A 21,934-nucleotide genomic window follows, 5' to 3' on the forward strand; every position below is an offset into this window, starting at 1 on the left:
CTTGCAATGCTACTTTTGAAATGTAGGTAAGATTAATGGCTCCAACGTATGATGATCCAGAAGGAAAGTTCTGTGGATTACCCATGTACCACACAAAACAATCTTCTCGGGACAGAGGAAGATGGTGGTGGAGTAGGAGGTCACCTCATCCCACAAACACAGCTAGATAACTATCAAATCATCCTAAGTACCCCAGAAATCAACCTGAAAACTGACAGAAAAAATTCCACACCTAAAGGGAGAGAAGAGTCCACATCAAAGAAGGTAGGAACTTTGGAGACCTGATTTAGGGGAGAAATGTAATTGTGGGCGCTGCAGAGAGGAGGGAGCCCTAGTCGTGGAGAGGGCAAGAGAGAGAGGAGCACATGGGACAACAGACAAAGAGAACGTTTCTCCAAAGTCATTGCCTTGGAAAACAAGAAGGGCTGAATTTCATGAGTTCTTACAACCAGCAGGGCTTAAAGCCTGGAGTTTTGCTTAGGTTTTTTTTTTTTTTTCAAAGATTTTATTTATTTATTTGAGAGAGAGGGGGGGAAAGAGAGCAAGAGCACACAAGCAGGGGCAGAGGGAGAGGGAGAAACAGACTCCCCATTGAGCAGGGAGCCCCATGCAGAGCTTGATCCCAGGATCCCGAGATCATGATCTGAGCCAAAGACAGAGACTTAACCGACTGAGCCGCCCAGGTGCCCCTAAAGCCTGGAGGTCAGTGAACTTGTCTAGGATACAGCCTGAGGGCACAGTGCTGCTCCTGGAGAGAAGGCAGGCAAACAACACAGGGTCAGACAGCATGGAAAAAGTAATTTGAAGAATGCCTGGGACACATCACGGGGAGATTATTTGCTCTTCTCACAGTGTGTCCCTGAGAGGTAGCATTCATGGAGACACATCTCCAGGAAGAAAAGAGTTGTCTGGCACCATTTTCCTACCCTATCCCTCAGCATAAACACAGAGCCATCTGTGGGAAGCAGTGTAGCACCAGCACTGGATGCCAAACTTGCTTACACCAAGCCCTACCACCCTACACTCTGGTGGTACTACCTTCCTCAGTCACACATACCTCACTCCCTCCCCAGAAGACCAGCACAAATCAATGCCCACACCACATCCCCAAACAGAGAGTTCTGCAGGGCCTCAGTTCTGGTGAAGTTAGTGTCAGGTCTCATTTCACAAACAGTCCAGAACACATGTAGTTAAAAAATCACCACACTCTGGCCAATGACCAACCACCACCTACAGCAAGCAAGGACAGCCTCTGCAGATGACTGGCCGGAAGGATAGAGCAGCAACAACACAACAGCAGAGTATACACAGCACACACCAGAGACATTCTCTGAGGTGGCAAGCCCTGGGCACTACATGACCTCTTCTTCAGAGGCCATTACTTTCAGGAGCTGGAAACATGACTGCCTTTTCTAACACAGAGAAGAAGGCAGAGACCTAGATAAAATGCAAAGATGGAGGAATTTATCCCATATGAAAGAGCAAGATAAGGTCATGTTTAGAGATCTAAGTGAAACCCATATAAACAGAATGCCTGATGGAGAATTTAAAGCGACAATCATAAGGATACTCACTGGGCTTGAGAAAAGAATAGAAGACATCGGGGAGACCCTTACTACAAAGATAAAATGTTAAAAAAGATTTATCAGAGATGACAAGTGCAATAAATGAGATTGGAAACAGGTTTGATGCAATGAACAGCAGGCTGGAAGAAGCAGAGGAACACATAAGTGATATAGAAGACAAAATAATGGAAAATATTATAGCTCAACAAAGAAAGAAAGAAGAATTATGGAACATGAGAATAGACATAAGGAACTCAGTAACTCCATCAAACTTAATAACATTCATATTATAGGAGTCCCAGAAAAAGAAGAAGAGAGAAAAAGGGGGGGGGCAAAAAATTTATTTGAAGAAAAAATAGCTGAAAACTTCCCTAATCTGGGGATGGAAACAGACATCCAGATAAAGGATGAACACAGACCCCCCCCCCCAAACAAAATCAACAAAAGCAGGCCAACATCAACACATATTGTAATTAAATTTGCAAAATATAGTGATAAAGAAAAATCTTAAAAGTAGCGGGACAAAAGAAGTCCTTAACTTACAAGGGAAGACCCAAAGGTTAGCTTCAGATCTCTCCACAGAATCTTGGCAAGCCAGAAGAGACTGGCATGATATATTCAAAGTGCTGAATGGGAAAAATCTGCAGACCAGAACACTCTATCCAGCAGGGTTATCATTCAGAATAGAAGGAGAGAGAAAGAGTTTCCCAGACAAACAAAAATGAAAGGAGTTCATCACCACTAAGCCAGCCTTGCAAGGAATATTAAAGGGGACTCTTTGAGTAGGAAAGACCAGACCAAAAGGACAAAAACAAGAAATGATCAGAGAAATCTCAGGAAACAAAGACAAAACAAGTAATAAAATGGCACTAAATACATATTACTTTGAAAGCAAATGAACTAAATGACCCAATGAAAAGACACAGAGTATCAGAATGGATTAAAAAGAAAAACAAGACCCATCTATATGCTGCCTTCAAGAGACTCATTTTAGACCTAAATACATGTGCAGATTGAAAGTGAGGGAATGAGGAAACACTTACCAAACAAATGGATGTCAAAAGAAAGCCAGAGTAGCAAAACTTTTTTTTCAGAAAAAGTAGACTTTAAAACAAAGCTTAACAGGAGACAAAGAAGGAAATATAAATCATAAAGGGGACAATGCAATAAGAAGATGTAATAATTGTAAATATTTATGCACCTAACATGTGAGCACCCAAATATATAAAACAATTAAAGACAAACATAAAGGAACTAATTGATAATAATACAATAATAGTAGGGGACACCTCACTTACATCAATGGACAGATCATTGTAACACATCAACAAGGAAACGATAGCTTTGAATGACACACTTGACCAGATTGACTTAGATATATTCAGAACATTCCATCCTAAAGTATCAGAGCACACATTCTTTTCTTTTTTTTAATTTTTTATTATGTTATGTTAGTCACCATAAAGTACATCATTAGTTTTTGATGTAGTGTTCCATGATTCATTGTTTGCGTATAACACCCAGTGCTCCATGCAATACGTGCCCTCCTTAATACCCATCACTGGCCTAGCCCAATCCCTCACACCCCCTCCCCTATGAAACCCTCAGTTTGTTTCCCAGAGTCCATAGTCTCTCGTGGTTCATTCACCTTCTGCTTACCCCCCACTTCATTTTTCCCTTCCTTCTCCTACCCATCTCCCTGCTATTTCTTGTGTTCCATAAATGAGTGAAACCATATAATTGTCTTTCTCTGCTTGACTTATTACACTTAGCATTATCTCCTCCAGTCCCATCCATGTTACTGCAAATGTTGGGTAATCCTTCTTTCTGATGGCTGAGTAATATTTCATTGTATATATGGACCACATCTTCTTTATCCATTCATCTGTTGAAGGGCATCTCGGCTCCTTCCACAATTTAGCTATTGTGGACAATGCTACTATGAACATTGGGGTACATATGGCCCTTCTCTTCACTACGTCTGTATCTTTGGGGTAAATACCCAGTAGTGCAATTGCTGGGTCATAGGGTAGCTTTATTTTTAACTTTTTAAGGGACCTCCACACTGTTTTCCATAGTGGCTATACCAACTTGCATTCCCACGAACAGTGTAAGAGGGATCCCCTTTCTCCACATCCTCTCCAACATTTGTTGTTTCTTGCCTTGTCAATTTTTGCCATTCTAACTAGCGTAAGGTGGTATCTCAAGGTGGTTTTGATTTGAATTTCCCTGATGGCTAATAGTCATGAAGAGATTAAAGCAGTGATCAAAAACCTTCCCAAAAACAAGAGTCCAGGGCCTGACAGATTCCCCTGACTATTATTGTATTATTATCAATTAGTTCCTTTATGTTTGTCTTTAATTGTTTTATATATTTGGGTGCTCACTTGTTAGGTGCATAAATATTTACAATTATTGAATTTTACCAAACATTCAAAGAAGAAATAATACCTATTCTCCTGAAGCTGTTTCAAAAACTAGAAACAGAAGGAAAACTGCCAAACTCATTCTATGAGGCCAGTATTACCTTGATCCCCAAACCAGGCAAAGACCCCATCAAAAAGGAGAATTGCAGACTGATATCCCTGATGAATATGGGTGCCAAAATTCTCAACAAGATCCTAGCTAATAGGATCCAACAGTACATTAAAAGGATTATCCATCATGACCAAGTGGGATTCATCCCTGGGATGCAAGGGTGGTTTAACATTCGCAAATTGATCAGTGTGATAAATCACATTGATAAAAGAAGAGACAAGAACCATATGATCCTCTCAGTTGATGCAGGAAAAGCACTGACAAAATACAGCATCCTTTCCTGATTAAAACCCTTCAGAGTGTAGGGATAAAAGGTATATTCCTCAATTTCATAAAAACCATCTATGAAGGGGCGCCTGGGTGGCGCAGTCGTTAAGTGTCTGCCTTCAGCTCAGGGCGTGATCCCAGAGTCCTGGGATCGAGCCCCACGTCAGGCTCCTCTGCTGGGAGCCTGCTTCTTCCTCTCCACTCCTCCTGCTTGTGTTCCCTCTCTCACTGGCTGTCTCTATCTGTCAAATAAATAAATAAAATCTTTAAAAAAAAAGAAACCATCTATGAAAAGCCTAAAGCAAATATCATTCTCAATGGGGAAAAGCTGAAGCCTTTCCCTTAAGATCAGGAACACGACAAGGATGCCCACTCTCACCATTATTGTTCAACATAGTACTAGAGGTCCTTGCAACAGCAATCAGACAACAAAAAAGAATAAAAGGCATTCAAATTGACAAAGAAGTCAAACACACATTCTTTTCAAGTGCACATGGGATATTCTCCAGAATAGGTCACATACTAGGTCATAAAACAGGTCTCAACAAATACAAAGAGATTGACATCACACCATTCAACTTTTCTAACCACAACATTTTGAAACTAGAAGTCAACCCAAAGAAAAATTTTAGAAAGACCACAAATACATGGAGGTTAAACAACATGTTACCAAACAATGAATGGGCCAACCAGGAAATCAAAGAAGAAATAAAAAATACATGAAAACAAATGAAAATTAAAACACAATGGTCCAAAACCATTTGGATGCAGCAAAAGTGGTCCTAAGAGGGAAGTATATAGAAATAAAGGCCTACCTGAAGAAGCAAGTAAAATCTCAAACAACTTACACCTAAAGAAGCTAGAAAAAGAACAACAAAGCCTAAAGCCAGCAGAGGGAAGGAAGTATTAAAGATCAGAACACAAATAAATGATTTAGAAGCTAAAAAAACAATAGTACAGGTCAATGAAACTAGTAGCTGGTTCTTTGAAAAAACGTAATAACATTGATAAACCTCTAGTCAGACTTATCCAAAAGAAAAGAGAAAAGACTCAAATAAATAAAATCACAGATAAGCTAGGAGAAATAACCAGAAATACAAACAATTATAAGAGAATATTATGAAAAACTGTATGCCAACAAATTGGACAACCTGGAAGAAATGGACAAATTTTTAAACACATATAAACTACCAAAACTGAAGCAGGAGGAAAGAGAAAACTTGAACAGACTGATAACCAGCAAGGAAATGTAATCAGTTATGAAAATCTCCCAATAAACAAAAGTCTAGGGCCAGATGGCTTCACAGGCAAATTCTACCAAACATTTAAAGAAGAGTTAATACCTTTTCTTATGAAACTATTCCAAAAAATAGAAGAGGAAGGAAAACTTCCAAATGCATTCTATGAGGTCAGCATTACCCCAATACCAAAACCAGATAAAGCCTCCACTAAAAAAGAGAATTACAGGCCAACATTCCTGATGAATATGGATGCAAAAATTCTCAATAAAATACTAGCAAACTAAATGCAACAGCACATTAAAAGAATCATTCACCACAATCAAGGGGCATTTATTCCTGGGTTGCAAGTGTATTTCAGTATTTGCAAGTCAATCAATGTGATATACAACATTAATAAAAGAAGGGATAAGAACTATATGAGCCTTTCAATAGATGCAGAAAAATCATTTCACAAAGTACAGCACCCATTTGTGATAAAAACCCCTCAACAAAGTGTGGTTAGAGGGAACATACCTCAACATACTGGAGGACGTATATGAAAAACCCACAGTGAATATCATAAATGTGGAAAAACTGAGAGCTCTTCCTCTAAGGTCAGGAATATGACAGGGATGTCCATTCTCACTACTATTATTTAACATAGTACTGGAAGTCCTAGCCAGAACAATCACACAAGAAAAAAATAAAAGACATCCAAATCGGCAAGGAAGAAGTAAAGTTGTCATGATTTACAGATTACATGATACTCTATGTAGAAAACCCTAAAGACTCCACCACAACCTGCTAGAAGTGATACACGAATTCAGTAAATTTGCAGGATACAAGATCAATGTACAAAAACCTGTTGCTTTTGCAAATATCTTCTCCCATTCCGTGGGCTGCCTCTTAGTTTTTCTGACTGTTTCCTTGGCTGTGCAGAAACATTTAATCTTGAGGAAGTCCCATAAATTCATTTTATCTTTTGTTTCTCTTGCCTTTGGGGATGTATCATGAAAAAGGTTGCTTTGGCCGATGTCGTAGAGGTTGCTGCCTATGTTCTCCTCTAGAATTTTGATGGATTCCTGTCTCACATCAAGGTCTTTCATCCATTTGGAGTTTATTTTTGTGTATGGTGTGAGATAGTGGTCAAGTTTCATTCTTTTGCATGTAGCTGTCCAATTTTCCCAGCACCATTTATTGAAGAGACTGTCTTTTTCCCACCGGATGTTTTTTCCTGCTTTATCAAATATTAGTTGCCCAAAGAGCTGAGGGTCCATTTCTGGGCTCTCTATTCTGTTCCATTGGTCTATGTGAAGATATTTGCAAATGACACTACAGATAAAGGACTGGTATCCAAGATCTACAAAGAACTTCTCAAACTCAATACACGAGAAACAAATAAACAAATCAAAAAATGGGCAGAAGATATGAACAGACACTTTTCCAATGAAGACATACAAATGGCTAACAGACACATGAAAAAATGTTCAAAATCATTAGCCATCAAGGAAATTCAAATCAAAACCACACTGAGATACCACCTTACGCCAGTTAGAATGGCAAAAATAGACAAGGCAAGAAACAACAATTGTTGGAGAGGATGTGGAGAAAGGGGATCCCTCCTACATTGTTGGTGGGAATGCAAGTTGGTACAGCCACTCTGGAAAACAGTGTGGAGGTCCCTTAAAAAGTTAAAAATTGAGCTACCCTATGATCCAGCCATTGCACTACTGGGTGTTTACCCCAAAGATACAGACGTAGTGAAGAGAAGGGCCATATGCACCCCAATGTTCATAGCAGCAATGTCCACAATAGCTAAATCGTGGAAGGAGCTGAGATGCCCTGCAACAGATGACTGGATTAAGAAGTTGTGGTCCATATATACAATGGAATATTACTCAGCAATCAGAAAGAACGAGTTCTCAACATTTGCTACAACATGGACGGCACTGGAGGAGATAATGCTTAGTGAAATAAGTCAAGCAGAGAAAGACAACTATCATATGATTTCTCTCATCTATGGAACATAAGAACTAGAATGATCAGTAGGGGAAGAAAGGGATAAAGAAAGGGGGGGTAATCAGAAGGGGGAATGAAACATGAGAGACTATGGACTATGAGAAACAAACTGAGGGCTACAGAGGGGAGGGGGGTGGGGGATTGGGATAGACCGGTGATGGATAGTAAGGAGGGCACATATTGCATGGTGCACTGGGTGTTATACACAACTAATGAATCATTGAGCCTTACATCGAAAACCGGGGATGTACTGTATGGTGACTAACATAATATAATAAAAAATCATTATTAAAAAAAAAACCTGTTGCATTTCTATACACCAATAATAAAGCAGCAGAAAGAGAAATCAAGGAATCAACCCCATTTACAATTGTACCCCAAACCATAAAATACTTAGGAATAAACCTAACCAAAGAGGTGAAAAGACCTGTATCCTGAAAACTATAAAATACTGATGAAAGGAACTAAAGAGGACACAAAGAAATGGAAAGACATTCCATGCTTATGGATTGGAAGAACAACTTATATTAAAATGTCTGTACTGCCCAAAGCAATCTACACATTCAATGCACTCCCTATCAAAATACCAACAGCATTTTTCACAGAGCTAGAACAAACAATCCTAAAGTTTGTATGGAACCAAAAAAGACACCGAATAGCCAAAGCAACCTCGAAAAAGAAAAGAAAAGCTGGAATCATCACAATTCTGGATTTTGACATATATTACAATGCTGTAGTCATCAAAACAGTGTGTGCTGGCACAAAAATAAACAAATTGGTCAATAGAACAGAATAGAAAACCCAGAAATAAACCCACAACTATATAGGTCAATTGATCTTCAGTAAAGAAGGAAAGATTATCCAAAAGGAAAAGGACAATCTCTTGAACAAATGGTGTTCAGAAAACTGGACAACACCATGCAACTTTCTTACACCATGCAGAAAAATAAATTCAAACTGGATTAAGACCTAAATGTGAGACCTGAAACCATGAAAATTTTAGAGAAGAACATAGGCAGTGACCTCTTTGACATTGTCCATAGCTACTTCTTCCTAGATATATCTCCTGAGGCAAGGGAAACAAAAGCAAAACTAAATTATTGGGACTTCATAAAAATAAAAAATGTCTGTATAGCGAAGGAAACAACTAAGAAAACTGAAAGGTAATGTATGGAATGGGTGAAGATACTTGAAAAAGACATTTCCAATATAGGATTAGTATCCAAAATACATAAGGAACTTATAAAACTCAACACTCAAAAAACAATAATCCATGGGACACCTGGGTGGCTCAGTTATTAAGCGTCTGCCTTCGGCTCAGGTCATGATCCCAGCGTTCTAGGATCGAGCCCCGCATTGGGCTCCCTGCTCAGTGGGAAGCCTGCTTCTCCCTCTCCCACTCTCCCTCCTTGTGTTCCCTCTCTCACTGCCTCTTTCTCTGTCAAATAAAGAAATAAAATCTTAAAAATAAAACAAAAAACAAATAATCCAATTAAAAATGGGCAGAAGACATGAAAAGACATTTTTCCAAGGAAGACATACAGATGGCCAACAAACACATGAAACGATGTTCAACATCACTGATCATTAGGAAAATACAAATCAAAACTATAATGAGATATCACCTCACACCTGCCAGAATAGCTAAAATCAACAACACAAGAAACAACATGTGTTGGTGAAGATGTGCATAAAGGAGAACCCTCTCGCACTGTTGGTGGAAATGCAAATTGGTGCTCCCACTGTGGAAAACAGTATGGAGATTTCTCAGAAAGTTAAAAATAGAAGTATCCTATAATCCAGCAATCTCACTACTGGGTATTTACCCAATGAATACAAAAATACTAATTCAAATGGATACATGTATTCCTATGTTTATAGCAGCATTACTTTCAATAGTCCAATTATGGAAACAGCCCAAGTGTCCATTGACTGATGAATGGATAAGGAAGCTGTGGTACATACATACAATAGAATATTACTCAGCCATGAAAATGAGTGAAATCTTGCTATTTGCAATAATGTGAATGGAGCTAGAGAGTATTATGTTAAGTGAAATAAGTCAGTCAGAGAAAGACAAATACCAAATGATTTCACTCATATGTGGGACTTAAGAAACAAAAGAAATGAGCAAAAGCAAACAAAGAGAGAGAGGCAAACCAAGACGTTGACTCTTAACTATAGTGAACAAACTGCTGGTTACCAGAGGGGAGGGGGTGGGGGGGGATGGGTTAAATAGGTGGTGGGAATTAAGGAGCGGACTCATGGTGAGCACCAGGTATTGTATGGAAGTGTTGAATCACTCTATTTGATCCTGAAACTACTACACTCTATGTTAACTAACTAGAATTTAAATAAAAACTTAAAAAGTAACTATCTTCTCTTGTATCCAATATGAAGTACCTTCGAAGACATTTCCCAGTGTTTTCATTTTCCTTGATGTCTTATAAAATCACAAATGTGACTGTGATGTTTCACACAGGTATTCCTGAGCTTGAACATTACACTGGGTGACCTTGGGCAAGTTACTTTCAACTCTGGCACCAGTCATCTGCAACGTCAAGGTGTGAATGTAAAGCATGATTCTATGGCACAGGGCAGAATTCACTTCAGACTCAGGGAGTCCAGTGCTTGCCAACCCTTCAGCAGACCAGCAGTTGCCTCACACCTTGCTCAGCTGCTCTTCAAGCCAAACTGCACCACAGTCCTCTACCCATCCACGGCCCTCCACACATGCAGCCCCCATGCCATTGTGGCTTATGCTTTCATAGGCATGAACTGCTGCCACTCTGCACGTGTTCCTGTGCTGTCTCAGCCTCCACATGGTGGCAGAGATTCTGGAGCCCACACTCCCAGTCCATGGGGACTCATGGTTCTGCAAATTTTGAGTACAGCATAAGGATTATGGATATTGATGTCAGGCCTAGGTTCTAGTCCAAGTTTTAATTGACCCAGCAGTCATTTAACCTCTTTGAGACTCAGTTTCCTCATCTGTAATACTGTGGTAAAGATAGGGCCCATTGATCAAGGTAGTTGTGATACTTAACAGATCATTTTGTTAATTAAGATGCTTTATCACAGTGCTCGGCACCCAATAAATGTGGTTTCTGTAGTCATTTTTGTGTCATTCCAAGCAGTGTAAGGGGTACAGAAGTGAGTAAGCCATGGTTTTTGTTTTTGAGGAGCTTGTGATGAGCACTGGGTGTTATAAGCAACTAATGAATTGTTGAACACTACCTCAAAAACTAATGATGTACTATATGTTGGCTAATTGGACACAATAATAAAAAAGTAAGGATATAATGGATATGCAAATAGCTACTATAAGAGCTATAGCTCTTATAAGATAAATGCCACAGAGGTAGGGTTACCAAATGCTGTGAGTTCAAAACCTTGAATTGTGGTAACTGATGTCAAAATTTTGTATCTAACTGTTACATGTGTGATTTTGTTAACCCTGATGTCTGGGAACACAGTGTTAAAGCTAGGAGGGCGAGTATGCTGACATCCTCTTTCCTATATCCATTGACAGACACTACTACATGATCTCAGATATGGCCTTAAAATTTTTTACTACTGCTTCAGGCATCATTACTATCAATTGGATTTGTCCTTGAAATAAAGTATACCTGAAGTATGATGCTCCTGGGAGAACATCAAGAAGAAGGGGACATAGGCTAACAGTACCAAGTAGTAGAGGTAAAAGAGATAGAAAGGTATCAATTTTGAAGAAAATTATCACTGGTGAATATTGAGAGACAAATTATATCAAGTTGTAATGTATGATCCATAGTAAAAGCCATAGAGTTGGAGCTTAAAGTGGATAGAATTAATAGCTGTTGGAGTTGTGGGCATCAAGGAGCTTTGAAGATAACTTGGATGGACAGTCTAAAGAAATCTTGAAGTTGCCCATAATGGTGGTAGAAATTGCGGTGGAAAACAAGAACTGACTATATGCCAAAGAGCAATGACTTAGGACACAGTAGATTATAACAAGGAAGATTTGTTAACATGTTCACTCCCTTTACTAGATAGTGGCATGTAAAACCCAAGCAATTATATCTTATTTTCTTTGAATCCCAGGATTTAAATGCAGAGTACAAAACATTGAATGAATTGGTGATCATCAAGCAAATGAATGCTGACAACTTATTTGAGCACAAGTTGAAAAATGACCCTAATAGAGATTAGTTTGGGACTAAAGAGAAGTAACGAAAACTGAGTTTCCCTTGAGCGAATCGTATCCTCCTTTTCCTGGGTATTCAAAAGGTAATTTGTCCTACTAAGAATTCATTCTTATATCAGTCTATGCCAAAGATACTTTATCTGCAAGTTAGAAACACCTACATACCTTTTTAAAAATCCAATTGCTCCAGCTGCTCCTCAGACAAATCAAATTAGAATCTCTGGAGGTGTGATCTAGTCTTCAGTATTTCCTACACTTTTTTTTAAAGGTTTATATTTCTAAGTAATCTCTATACCAAGTGTGGCGCTTGAATTTACAACCCTGAGATCAAGAGTGGCATACTCTACTGACTGAGCCAGTCAGGCATGCCTAGTCTTTCATATTTTTAAAAGCTCCCCAGGTCAGGGCACTTGATATAATGAATACTGAGTTTTATACACAACTGATGGATCACTAAATTCTGCCTCTGAAACTAATAATACATATATGTTAATTAATTGAATTTAAATAAATAAATAGATAAATAAATAAATGCTCCCCAGGTAATTTATGCTGCCAAGATTCAGAACGATGGGATTGAGGCTAGATAAAACAAGATGCAAGTGTACTAAATTATCTAATTACACAAAAATTCAACATTACAGTTAGAATTAATTTTTAGCAATTTTCTGTAAGAAATGAAGTATCTCAGTTCTCAACTTCTACTTAAAATGTTTATCCCATAATTACATAGTACCTGGAAGCCTACAGATGGGTTGTGTTTGGCCCTCATAATGCTGAAACTTTTTGAATTGATGGCCAACATTTAAAAATCAGATTTCACATAAAAATGAGAACTTGCAACTTCTCTTCACAATTAGAAGCACCAGTAACATGATGTTTGCATTCCCTAGTGGAAGAAGTCAAAACTCAGTAGATGCTGCCCCATTTAGATAGAAATGGTCATTGAATTTTCTTTTTTTCACTTTGATTAGAAATTTATCAATTTTATTGATCTCATAGAACCAGATTTTGGGTTCATTGATCTTCCATTGTTTTAATTTTTTCTCTTTCATCAGTTTCTACTTTGATCTTAATTATTCCCTTTCTTCTGCTTACTTTGGGGTTAATTCTCTCTCTGTGCCACCCAGGCACCTCTACTGGGACTTGTTTTTATTCCACAGACTATGATTCATTTGTTAAGTGTTCCATGTGTACTTGAGAAGAATGTATATTCTACTGTTGCTCAGTAGAGTGTTCTATAAATGTCAGTCAAGTCTAGCTGGTTGATTGTGTTGTTCAAGTCTGCTTCATATCCTTGATAATTTTCTGCTTATATTTTCTATCAGATATGAGAGAAGAGTATTGAAGTCCTTGACTATAATTGTGGATTTGAATATTTCACTTTGCAGTTGTGAGATAATAGAAAAAATATATATTGTCTCAGCCCCGAGTTTCTGGCACAGAGTTCCTAAAACCTTGTAAATTCCTAAATGTTAAGAGTACCAGGAGCATCTTTTGTTATGATATTTGCTCTTTGACCCTCGTTCCCGACACAGGGCTCCTGAAACCCTTGCGAATTCTCAAGTGATAAAAGGACTAGTGATGTGGGAAACAAAGGCGAAAGAAATGTAGCTTAAATTAAAATCTCCTGGGGCGCCTGGGTGGCTCAGTGGTTGAGCGTCTGCTTTCGGCTCAGGGCGTGATCCCAGGATCCTGGGATCAAGCACCATGTAGGGCTCCTCCTCTGGGAGCCTGCTTCTTGCTCTCCCACTCCCCCTGCTTGTGTTCCCTCTCTCACTGGCTGTCTCTCTCTCTGTCAATAAATAAATAAAATCTTAAAAAAAAAAATCTCCTTACAGCTTGCAGCCCACTGATAGATACCTGAAACATACAGAGCGTGACCTTCCTCAAGGAACTCATGGCTGCCCTAGTGCCTTAATGTTTAAAAGGAACCTGATCTTGGCAGCAGCTGGCCCCTCAAGGTCCTGAAGCCTTGCTTCCAGATTCTTGGAGACTTGCACTATCCCTAACTCCCACAAATTAAAAACCATACAATCCATCACTCCTCACAATCCCAGTATAGCCCTTTCTGCCCACAGGTCCTGTCCCATGAATAGGGAAGGGGTTAAGGTATAGGCAGAAGAAAGAGGAGGCCCCTGACTACTCTGACTGGGCTCTGAAACTATTCCTGGCAGGAATAGTCCCCAAGACGGGACAAGAATCTCATGGCCGCAAGCTTTCCAGTCAGTTCTCAATAAAGACTGCCGCTAAAGGCCCTCAGTGGTAACCCATTTGGGACCCCTCTCACTCTAGAGAGCTTTTTTCTTTCCTTTCTGCTCTCACCGTCACTTAATAAACTTACACTTCACTTCACCCTTTTGTGTCCATGAGATTCATTCTTGGACTCCGTGAGACAAGAACCCTGCAATCCGGCAACACTAGGAGCATCTTTTGTTCCAGTGAGGTGACTCTAGGTGGGATCTTGGATAGGTGATTGGTCACCAGAAAGTCCAAGCTAAGATTAGAAGCTTGGAGTTTTCAGCACTATCCACCTCATTCCCATCCTCCAGAAAGGGGCAAGGGCTGGGAATTGAGTTAATAATTGACTATGCCTATGTGAGAAAGTCCCCATAAAATCCCAGTAAGTATGAGATTCAAAGAGCTTCTAGGTTGGTGAACACACCCACATACCAAGAGGGTGATGCACCCCAACTCCATGGGGATAGACATCCTGGTGCTCAGGACCATCTCAGACCTCATCTTATGTATCTCTTCATCTGACTGTTCCTCTCTTTCTTCAATCATATCCTTAATAAACCAGCAAATGGGGGCACCAGGGTGGCTCAGTTAGTTAAGTGGCTGCCTTTGGCTCAGGTCATGATCTCAGGGTCAGGGAATTGAGCCCCATGTCTGGCTCCCTGCTCAGTGGGGAGTCTGCTTTTCCCTCTGCCCCTCCCCACCCCCTGCTCATGCTCTCTCTCTCTCTCTCAAATAAATAAATAAATTTTTAAAAAAATAAGTAAGCTGGTAAACATAAGTGTTTCCCTGAGTCTTACGAGTCACTATAGCAAATTAATCATATTTAAAGATGAGGTTGTGGGAGCCTCAGAATTATAACCCATTAGTGAGAAGCACAGGTCTTGTGGGCCTGAGTTCTTAACCTGTGGACCTGATGCTATCTTCAGGTAGATAGTTTCAGAACTGAATTGAACTGAGTTAAATTGTAGGACACCAAGTTGGTGTAGCAGAATTGCTTGATTGGGAAAACCCCACACACATATCTGGTGTCAGAAGTGTTATAAGTGTGGCAGTACTGTGAGAATAAAGGAAAAACACTGGAGGAGAACTGGATTTTATCCTAACACAACAGTACTATCAGGTTTTTCTCCATGTATTTTGATGCTCTCTTATTAGGTAGATAGACATAATTGTTATATCCTCTTACCTAATTGACTAATTTATCATTATTAAATACCCTTGTTTTAATGTGGTAATACTCTTTGCCCTAAAATCTGCTTTGTCTCTTCTTTACACTAGCGTTAACATGGTATATTTTTATCAAACTTTATATTTTTTTTTCTATTTGTGTCTTTAAAAGTAAAGTGTACCTCTTACTGGGCAGCAGATAGTTGTTTCATTTTTATCCAATCTGCCAAGCTATGACATTAAACTGGAATGTCCAGACCAGTTATATTTTGTCATTATTGATATGGTTTGGTTTGAGTTTAGTATTTTTCTATCTTTTATTTGTCTTATTTGTTCTCTGTTCCTTTTTCTCTCATTTTCTGCCTTCTTTCCCATTAGTCAAGTATTTTTCTGAATCCATTTTATCCCTGTTATCAGCTTATTACTTATAACTTTTTAATTTTTTTATTTTAGTCATCAGTCTTGGATTTATGACATGCATCTTTAACTTACTGTAGTCTACCTTCAAGTAATATTACACCAGTTTGGGTACAATATAAAATCTTTAAAATAGCTTGCCCATTCTTGCCTCTTGACCTTTATTCCATTATTATATATATTTTACTTTTACATATGTTATAAAACGTACAATACATATTATTATTATTTTTGTTTAAACAGTCAATTTTCTTTTCAAAAGTTTTAAATAAGAAAAACACTTCCTTATCCATTTTGTTACCATTTCTAGAGGAAAAACACCCTTCTGTGTGTCTCCTCCACTCTCAATACTCTACTACAATACTACTTCACTTCTAACACCAGAGGTGTGTGTGTGTGTGTGGTGTGTGTAGAGAGCCATTCCCCCATACCAAACAATTCTTCATCAGTTGAGTTTCCTACAATTTAATTTCACAGGTTAAAGGCTCAGCGCCACAAAACTGCCCCCCATAACTTCAGACACCAATTGCAAGTCCAAGTTGTTACCTATGCTTCTGACCTACTGACTATGAATCAGAGTTTCACATGACCCCCCCCTTCCTGAGTTTGATTAATTTGCTAAAGAAGCTCACATAACTTAGGAAAATATTTACTTAGTAGATTACTGGTTTATTATAAAAGGATATAATTGATGAACAGCCAGATGGAAGAGATACATAGGAGAGAGTTTCCATGCTCTCTCAGGGCACACAATTCTCCTCACATCTCCAAATATTCACCAACCTGGAAGTTCTCTGAACCCATCCATTTAGGTTTTCATCGAGGCTTTATTACAAAGGAGTGATGGATTAAATCTTTGGCTGTAAGTGATTGAACTCAATCTCCAGCCCTCCCCCTTTCCTACAGGTTGGGGAGGGTAGATAGAACTGAAAGTTCCAACCTTGTTATCAGGTTTGGTTCCCCTGGCAACCAGTCCCCATCCTGAAAGGCATTCCAAAAGTCACCTCATTAACATAATCTCAGGTGTTGTTGAAAGGGGTTTGTTATGAATAACAAAAGACATCCACTTCACCTTTATGCTCTGAAACTATTTCAGGAACTGAGAACAAAGACCAAATAGTATAACAAAAGATGTCCTTATGGCTCTTAAGAAATTATAAGGATTTTAGGAAATACTTGCCAGGAGTAGTGAACAAAGATCAAATATGTATTTATTATAAATAGTAATATCACACCATTTCTGGCCCTCTTCATTCCTTTCTATAGATGCATATTTTTACTGCTCTCGTTTTCCTTCTGCAAGAAGCACTTTCTTTAACATTTCTTATAGTACGGGCCTGCCAGTAATAAATTATTTCAGCTTTTGTAAGTCTGAAAAAATGTCTTTATTTTATCTTCACTTTCAAAAGATATTCTTGTCAGATACAGAATTTTACCTTGACTTTTTTTTTTCTTTCGGTATGTTAAAAATGCTTCTTCACTGTCTTGTGTGCATTGTTTCCAAGGAGAAGTAAGACGTCATCGTTATTTTTGTTCCTCCAGACATAACATGGCTTTATCTCTGGATGTTTTAAAGATTTTCTCTTCTTCACTGGTTTTAAGCAATTTGATCATAATATACACAAGTGTAGTTTTCTTCATTTTTCTTGTGCTTGAAATTTATCTTCCTGTTTCTTTATGTTTATAGTTTTCATCATTAGAAATTTGCGGCTATTATTTCTTTAGTTTTTTTCTCTTTCCTCTCCTCTTTGAGACACTCCAATTATCCATCCATTAGTCATTTGGTAAATTGTCCTGCAACTCACTGACCTCACTGATACTCTGTTCATTTTGTAGAATTCATTTTTTCCTCTGTGTCTTATTTTGGATAGTTTATGCCATCAACTACGTTAATCTTTTTTTTCCTGCAGTGTCCAATCTGCCATTAATTCTATCCATCATATTTTACATCGAACAAATTTTTGTTTTCATCTCCAGAATGTCTATTTGGGTCTTCTTATATATATTCCGTGTCTCTACTTAATTTTCTGAACAGATGAAATATAGTTATAATGTCTATTTAAATGTCTATGGCTCCTAATTATAACATCTCTATCAGCCTTGGATCAGTTCCAATTGTTTTAATTTTCTCCTCAATATAATTTATATTTTTATGCATTCTTTTCAGTCTTTGTAACGTTCCATTGGATATTAGCCAGACATTGTAGATTTTACCTTGTTAATACTGAATATGTCTGTATTCTTTCAAATATTCTTGACATAGTTCTGGGACATGTTAAGGTACCTGAAAATACTTTGATCCTATAGGTCATGCTTTTAAGTTTTGTTACAGGACTGGAATGGTGTTCAATATAGGCCTAATTATTCCCCTACCAAAGCTACCCTTCTGTGTACTCTACCCAATGCCCAATGAATTTTGAGGTTTTCTAGTGTGACTGGTGGGAACAGGCATTGTTTCTGGCCCTGCATTCACTCCAGACACTGTTAGCTCTAATCCTTTTGGGTGATTCTCTACCTGACCTTGAGGGTACTTTCCTCAAATGCGTGTTCTGATCAGTCCTCAGCTGAATGCGAAAGGGGACTCTTTGTAGATATCTGGGGTTTTATCCTTGTGCAGTTTCTCCTCTTCAGTTCTCTCTCCTGAAAATTCTAGCCATCTAGGTCTTTCTGGACATTCAGTTCTATCTTCTCAATGCAGGGAGTCCATCAGTCTTTTCTTCAATTCTCCTTCCCTGCACCATAGCCCAGAAAAATCTCTTAAGGCAATAAACTGGGGAAATCTTTGAGCTCACCTCATTTGTTTCCATATTTGACTCTCTGGATCTCCAGTGTCTTGAAAACTGATGTTTCATATGATTTGAAACATTTTTTGTTGTCTCAGCTATGAGGGTAAATCTGATCTTTTTTACTCCATATTGCCCATAAGCAAAAGCATCTGTTCTTTTTTTAAATATCTTTTAAATTGAGGTATTTTACAAGCAGTAATATGCACTACTCGTGTGTGCACAGCTCAATTATTTATATATCTGTGTAATCACCATCAAGATATTTAAAATTTCAAGGACTTCTAGAAGGCTCCCTCATCCCTCTCCATTGCTGTTTTATTGGAAGCTAACCACCTTGTTCTTTCACTTTGACCTTGAGGAAACTTACACTACAGTCGGGATAAAGCCATGTCATTTTATTGCTGCTGCACTTCAACTATAAATCCCTGTCTTCTAGAAGTAGTCTCATTTCATATATTCTCTATTTTTTTTAAAGATGGCCATTACAAAATAGAGTGAATTTTTTGCTTTATTTTTTTATTGAGGTGTAATTGACATATAACATTATATTATTTTCAGCCGTATAGCATAGTGATTCAGTACACATATATATTGTGAAATGATCACCACAAGTCTAGTTAATATCCATCATTATACATAGTTACAAAAAATTTTTTTCTTGTGATGAGGACTTTTAAGATTTACTCCCTTAGCAACTTTCAATGCAATGCAGTATTATTAACTATAGTCACCATGCTTACATTACATCGCATAACATATTTATTTTATAACTGGAAATTTATGCCTTTTGACCCCCTTCACTCATTTTGCCCATCCCCTACTCTCTGCCTCTGGCAACCAGTTTGTTCTCTGTATCTGTGAGCTTGGTTTTTGTTTTGTTTTGTTTTAAATTCCACTGTAAGTAGGATCATACAGTATTTGTCTTTCTCTGTCTAACTTATTTCATTTAGCATTAATGCCCTCATGGTTCATACATGTTGTTGCAAATGGCAAGATTTCCTTCTTTTTTATGGCTGAATAGTATTCCTGTGTGTGTGTGTGTGTGTGTGTGTGCAACACATCTTCTTTATCCATTTTTCCATTGATAGACAGACACTTAAATTGCTTGCATATCTTGGCTATTGTAAATAGTCCTGAGATGAACATGGGGGTGCATAGATCTTTTCAAATTAGTGATTTGGTTTTGCTTTCTTTTTTTAAAATAATTTTTATTTTGTTATATTAGTCACCATACAGTACATCCCCAGGTTTTGATACAATGTTCCATGATTCATTATTTGCATGTAACACCCAGTGCTCCATGCAATATGTGCCCTCCTTAATACCCATCACTGGCCTAGCCCAATACCCCTCTCCCCCGACACCCTCAGTTTGTTTCCTTCAAAAAAAAAGATGGTGGAGGAGTAGGGGGACCCTATTTCAGCCAGTCCCCTGAATTGAGCTGTGTATCTACCAGACCATTCTGAACACCCACGAAATCAGCCTGAGAAGTAAGAAGATATACCTGGATCTCTACAAATGAACATCTCCAGTGCTGGGTATCGAGGTACAAAGCGGTGATTTCTTTTTCTTTGGATAAATACCCACAAGTAGAATTGCTGGATCATATGGTAGTTCTATTTTTAATATTCAAGGAAACTTCATACTATTTCCTATAGTTGTGGAACCAATTTACATTCCCACTAACAGTGCAAGAGGGTTCCCTTTTCTCCACATTCTCGCCAATACTTTTTTCCCAAAATACTCAGCCTACTTAAATATACAGATTTTCCAAGTTTTATACTATAACCCACCCCAATCTCACTATTATCAGTTGTTTATCATTCACACAGTTGAATATTAAAAGACAGTAGCAAAGCTGAGGGGTGCTAATGGAATTATGATTATGACTTTGCTCAGAAATAAATAGTGATTTCCTCTTTTTCATTATTTTTTGCCTACACAGTAAGTCAAAAACTCTATTTTAAATACATGATATGCTTTTCTAAGTTTATGATTTTTTTGTCTGCCAATTACCAATATTTCACATTTCCCAGACCTCAGCAACCAAGAAATAAAGTAATAATTAAAGAGGAATATTCCTTTAATTCTGCTCTCACTTAGTGTTTAGAAACTTCAATCCTTGCCAAATTCTACCTAAATGGCTTTGAATGAAACTAAGGAGGTTTCTTATGCCCCCAGGTTTTCTCACCTTGATCATTATCAAAATCATCTCAGAACTATCTCAGATCCCATACTCAAGGAACTGTTACAGTTCCTTTTATTTTGTATTCTGCTTTTATTACCATAATCTTTCCCTAAAACTCAATCTTTGGGTCCCTGAGGCAGGACTGGTGGACAGTCTGAATGACTGACTAGGTTATATTTATCATTCTTCTCTTCATGGCTTTGACATGCATTTTCCTGATGGCTAATGATGTTGAGCGTCTTTTCATGAACTCACTGGCCGTTTGAGTAATGTCCATTTAGATCCATTGCCCATTTTTAAGTTGGGTTATTTGTCTTTGTTTTTGAGTTGTACAAATTCTTTATATATTACATATACAAGTCCTTTATCAAATATATTATTTACAAACATTTTCTCCCATTTTGAGTGGTTTCTTTTCACCTTCTTGATGGTATCCATTGAAGCATGAAAGGTTTTAATTTTGATAAGTCCAAATTTACCTATTAGCTTTTTATTTTGTTATTTGGACATTTGTAGCATATCTAAGAGGGCTTTGCCTAACTTGTAGTCATGAAGACTTACTACTATATTTTTTTCTAAGATTTGTGCTTCAGCACTTATAGTTAGGTTTATAATCTACTTTTTGCTAATATTTGTATGTAGTATGAGGTAGGGTCAGGAGGCTTCATTCTATTCCTAGTCTGATGTTTTGTTTTGTTTTTTAATCATGAAAGGGTGTTGGATTTTGTCAAATACTTTTTCTGTGTCTGTCCAAATGATTATTTGGTTTTTGTCCTTTATTTTATTGATATGGTGTTGTACTTTAATAGATTTTCAGATGTTATACTAACTTTGCATTCTTTGAATATATTTCACTTGATCATGGAGTATAATTATGTATGTCAGTGAGTTTGGTTTGATAGTATTTTACTGAGGATTTTGGCATAAAGGTGTGTGGTTTTCTTTTCTTGTCATGCTTTTGCCTACCTTTGTTAGCAGGAAAATGCCAGCCTTATAGAATTTGGAAAATGTTTCTCTTCTATTTTCTGTAACAATTTATAGAAAATTGGTATTGATTGTAATTAAGTTATTTAAAAGTTTGGTAGAATTTATCAGTGAATTTGGACATGGACTTTCTCTTGTGGGAAGTTTTTTAAATTACAAATTCAATCTCTAGAGTTGTTATGGGTCTACTTTGATTTTCTATTTCTTGAATTTGTTTCAGTAGTTTCTTTCTAAGAATACGTATATTTCACCTAATCTATCTAATTTATTGGCAAACAGTTATTCATAATATTCTCTTATATTCTTTCTTTTTCCTTAATGTCTGTAGTAACAACTGCTGTCTCATTACTCCTTTT

General features: G+C 37.8%; 1 pseudogene; it reads right to left on the reverse strand.

Annotated features, from left to right (window-relative positions):
• The window catches only part of LOC113248826 (pleckstrin homology domain-containing family A member 1-like), a 38,238-nt pseudogene extending 17,367 nt beyond the window's left edge, over nucleotides 1-20,871 (reverse strand).
• Between the last annotated feature and the right edge of the window lie 1,063 nt (nucleotides 20,872-21,934).

This window comes from Ursus arctos, chromosome X (assembly GCF_023065955.2).
Source record: "Ursus arctos isolate Adak ecotype North America chromosome X, UrsArc2.0, whole genome shotgun sequence".
Lineage (NCBI taxonomy): Eukaryota > Metazoa > Chordata > Mammalia > Carnivora > Ursidae > Ursus > Ursus arctos.